Source organism: Athene cunicularia, assembly GCF_003259725.1.
Source record: "Athene cunicularia isolate RWA chromosome 8 unlocalized genomic scaffold, athCun1 chr8_part1, whole genome shotgun sequence".
NCBI lineage: Eukaryota > Metazoa > Chordata > Aves > Strigiformes > Strigidae > Athene > Athene cunicularia.
The window spans coordinates 22,735,972-22,741,160 of NW_020799109.1; the positions used below are offsets into that span (position 1 = coordinate 22,735,972).

A 5,189-nucleotide genomic window follows, 5' to 3' on the forward strand; every position below is an offset into this window, starting at 1 on the left:
TGTAATACAGAGAGTAAATATGTAAAGCATAGCAAGGAAGGTAAAAATAGAACTATTTGAAAGTTGGTGGTAAAGCTGATTGTAACTTTCTTGTTCTCTCTCACAAAGCATATGAACAGTGTCTTTAGACTGAAGTAAATATCAGGTTAATACAGAGTATGGCAAATATTATTTGATTAACCAATACAATACACTATATTTTCACTAGATCTGCAGAATAGCTTAACAGCTGATAACAAAAGGTAAAAGTCTCCCAACAGACAGAGGATTTTGAATGAGCTTCTCAAATGAAGAAGACAGACAAAGGAAGACAGACCAGAGTTCCCTCTGTTATACAAATACACTTAGATGAACCAGCACAAGAGAGAATGGTAAGCCACAGGAAAGATATTAATCATGTACCTTTTTTTATCCTAGAAATTTTGTCATCTGATTCATGCCTATTTTAGACAATGAAGTCTAAAATAGTCTTCAGTGAAGAAAGGTAAAAGGATGACAGCAAGAACATAAGGGCTATATGGGCTGTATACGGCCCTGTCTTTGCCAAAAGGAAGACTCTGGCACAGGTCTTTATTGTCTCTTCTGATAATAGCAGAATTGTGCAAAAGCTATTTTCACAATAATTGTTCATTCTTTCTTTGCAGTGCTTGCAAAGCACCTTTGTTTCTCATTCTGCCCCTTTTGAGACTAGACATCAAAAAGCTAAGACATACTACTGTATACTCTGAAATCAATAGTTATACCAATGCAACACAAGAATAGGATAATATAACACAGATAAGAACTGCCACTAGCACTAGTCCTACTTATGAGGGCAAAAAATACAGTACTTGAGCTTAAAATATATATAAATTTGATCAGAATATTTATGAGATACACAACAAACAAAAGTCCTTTCATTCCATAGTAAAAGGACCATACAAGTGTTAAATTAACTGTAAAATATAATCTAGTTGTTCCTTCAATACTGTGCTAATATCATGGTATTCCATGAGGTGGAAAACAATAAGAAATCACACACAATTATACACTATGTTCGACCCCCACAATGTTATAGAGGAATCAAACTGCACAGAAGAGGTTCAAACTTCCTAATGCATATATCCTGCATTGCTCTTGCTTCTTTCTTTACTTTATAAAGAAAGGATACAGACTGAACAGAAAGGTGCTGATGCCAATCTCTACTGTACACTCCTACTTAGGCACAAACTCCTCTGTTTCTTCTGAGAAAGTGTTATATTGTACTAAAATACTGACCTATTTTGTGATTAATGCTCTTGCTTTAGTAGAAAACATGGATCCAATCACTCTATCTTTAAATGTTTTTATGTTGATATTACGAGCACTGCAGATTTCTGTAAGATCAAAACAAAGCATCATTTGTATCAGAGCCATTTATATATAGATGGACCCTCACACTGAACGTGGCATAATCTAGTTCTAAACTATCCAAACTGACTGACCAAATCAGAAGTGGACCCCTTGATGAAGTGCAGCACTGTAGCACTGTGAGGAATCCATCCTGCAAACTTCTTGACTTCAGAAATGTCTTCCACAAATGCCAGCTTAAAGGCCCTTTTTGAGTAGTTTCAACAACTGACTTCAGTACATAAACATGGAAAGTGAGCCAAGGTGCTTTATTTTCTGCATCTATTTTGTCCATTTTTTCACTGCCTTATGTCTACCACCATATTTACACATAAAGAAAGTGCACAAACAGCATATTACTGAACCAGGAGAATTACATGCAGGCCTAAATGTGCCCAATCATAAGCACCATTACAAAGTGCCACATCATGGTAGTCCAAGTGCCACCACATAGCTGGTCTGCCTATCAACTAAGCAACAAAGAAAAACATAAATGGGAACCCCATGTGGCTCAAAATAATATCCCTGGCAGTTACCAACAACAAGAGGCCTAATTCCAGCAAGTGAGTTTTGTTTGGTTGGTTGACCGCTTGGGATTTTTTTTCATCTATTAAAGACTTGCTGATCCACAGATTTCAAAGGATGCAAAGGAAAACTTTTTCACCTGTAAAGAGCATGAAATTTCCTGCTAAACTAAGAGCAGTTATGGAAAATACATATTACTGAAAGTAGCCAATACTTTTCATCATGAAACCACATTAGAGTAAACCATGCCATCAAAAGGGAATACTTGAGCTTTCAGCATCATGCATTACAAGCACTTCTAGGTGACAGGAGTGCTGTTTTCAGTTAAAGTATGGTCTGATTTTTTTTCCATCCAAAAGTAGCATTTCCTTAATACTAAACAATTAAAAATAATAGCTACTTATGAGCCATTCTAATTTATGTCTTGTATCAATTATATGTACCCCTCTAATTAGAAAAGTCAGCTGTGACATATCTTAATAGCAGAAGCTGTAGCGTCCTCTATTTTGTAGATATTTTCTTCAATTTACCGAATAATAGTAACATTAATATACTATAATTGCCTGTCTCCTTGAGTGGAGTGTTTATAAAATGGTTTTGTAAATGCAATCTTTGAAACACAAACCTTCAGACTGATTTTTAAGTTATGCAAAGTTTCTAAAAAATTATAGTTTCAGAAACATCACTATGAATTCTGCAAATCTGACTCAACACTCTAACGTTTTAGTATTATGTCAGCTCACTGATCCCCAAGACACTTTGACCAAAACGTAATTATGCTAACAAAGTGCTGAAGATCAAAGTGCCACATACTGCTGTAAATTTTCTTCAGGTTTCTGGCATATAAATACATAAGGATTTTATCAAGGGCAGAGGACATGCAAGTTATATACACAGTTAAAATTTCTATTGTGGAAAGCAAGACCTTTTTAATATAGGACAGGTTTTACCACTTCTATTGACATATTCTTGTAAGTGCCCACCTAAAAAAATTAGCTTACAGCACAAATAAAGGTTTGGTTGATTCTCTTTAATGATTCCCAAGTGAAAAATTTCACAAGAAGAAATCCACCCTCCTAGAAGACTCCAAATGTTATATGGCAAATTTTAACATTCTAACTGCAACTACTGGTTTGAAACAAACAAACAAACAAACAAACAACAACAAATAACCAACCAACCAACCAAACAAAAACCACAAAAAAAACCAACCAAACCAAAACAAACAACTTACCTATATACTAGCAGAAAAGTTTCCTCCATTGACAAATCTAGGAGGTTTAATGTTGCACAAGACAGTTTTTAAATTGTCTTGGAGGTGAGTTTCAGACTGTTCCTATCCTTACAGACAGTGAGGACAGATGGTTTAAATTTGCATCATTTCATTTAGTTATTGAAAAAAATGTAAATTTATTCAAAGAATCCAGATTTGTATCTTCCTTTTCCTGCAAAATATAAGCAAGGGGGATAGAAATGTGCTTGATAAATAATTTGAGTGAGATTTAATTGCAGGCTAGAATATTTCAGTAAGTAAACAGCTTTGTGAATTCCTAAAGGATCAGTGTGTCATCTTACTTTTCACAGGCCTCAGATAAACATCAAAAGGAAATCTGTCTCAGGAGATATGGACACACTTGGGGGTGGGGAAACATCAGCACATTTATAGGAAGGTTCCAGAAATTTCCTTAATCTTCAGAAAGACCAAGCGTACTACTAACAAACTTCAGAATTAGCTCTAGATTCATCCACATGAGAGCTCCCACCACATTGAACCTGATCCAGATAGATCTGTGGTAATACCCATGGAAACATATATTTGTTTCATTTTTGAAAGAACACATGTTATTATGAAGGCAGTGTGCTTGATTACACATGCCACTGCACAGATGGGTCTTCCTTATTATCTCAGCACAGCTTCACTGGATGCTCCTTGCTCCACACTGCCATACCACCACCACCACCAGTCACCCGTTCTGCTTGAGCAACAGACAGCTTCAACAAACTAGAACCCAGAAACAAAAAGAACAATGCTAGGCAGCATTTTCTATCAAAAGGAGCACAGCATGGCAGAATTAGGCCTCACACCTCTCCTCCAGATGCCTAGCCATTCTTCAAGCTACAGAAGGGTACAGACAGAAGTTGAGTGTACTTTATTAACTGAACACCAGATCAACGTTACTGTATTTTGTCAATCTTCTCAAGAACTTTATTAGTAGAATATTATTTACAATTTACTTCAAAATAGGAGTATAGGCAGGACCATGGTCCTCTATCATGGTCTTTTGCACAGTTTAGGTCCCAGCATGCCCAACTTTTAAATAAGAGCACCTTCTGGAAAACAATTAATCCAATTCTAAAATCACCAGTGATGGAAAAAAGCAGATCAATGCCTAGTAGTTTCTGTGATGGCTATTTATTCTTTCTGTGGAAAATTCCAATTAAAAGTAAAACAAAACAAAAGCTGGGAATAATACTAAATCCCAAGTACTGCATATTTTTTGAAGGTGTTTTCTCTGGAAATGCTTACAAACTGGTCAAATTGATCCTTAACGCTCTTTCTACTGACACTCAGCATGGAATACCTTTTATCTTTCACCATGAAGTATTTTCCAAAACTGTCACAGCTTTATGAACCTGTCTCAATTTACTGGCGTCTTTTTTGAGCTGATGACTCCAAAACTGAACACTCTGTTCTACTTTGATTATAAAAGTGAAAAATGCAGTGAAAATAACATTTCTAATTTAGATTTTCTGTTTCAAAACCTAAAAATATATTATCCTTTGGCCGTAACATCACCCTAGCAGTATACATTCAAGTGACTATGGATCAGCACCAGTATAATTTCACAATCATTATTCATCATTCCCCCACATAGCTCTGCTACTGCACTTTCACTTGTAATCATTTTATGTTTTCTTCCTGGTCACTAAGAAAAGAGTTCCAAATAATAGTCTGAAAAAGCTATTACTACCCCAAATATTGCTAAAACTACTAACTTACTTATTAACTCACTTTATTTAAGGTCTGCAATATGACTTACTATCCTTCCATTTTCTCAACCAAAACTTAAACAAGTGCTCACAGGAATCTATCACATAAAACACCATTGTCTGTATCAGCCAATCAAAATCACATTAGAAATTATACTAAGTCAACTTGGCAAGTTTCATCTTCCATCAAGCCTTTTCTGGGGTCATTATACTTCTCACTTTCAGTTCTTGATTATTCAAGCCTTTTTCTCAGTCATTCCATTATTTTTTCATGGACCGAGGAAGGATGAAAACTCTGAAACTGA

General features: G+C 35.5%; 1 long non-coding RNA gene across 1 annotated transcript; it reads right to left on the bottom strand.

The window, feature by feature from the left end:
* On the bottom strand, positions 1-3,377 carry LOC113483024. Its single transcript, XR_003398945.1, has 3 exons — positions 3,128-3,377; positions 1,258-1,355; positions 1-129 (listed from the first exon to the last, which is right to left on the bottom strand). It is a non-coding gene; the product is annotated as an uncharacterized LOC113483024 (long non-coding RNA).
* Positions 3,378-5,189: the final 1,812 nt, after the last annotated feature.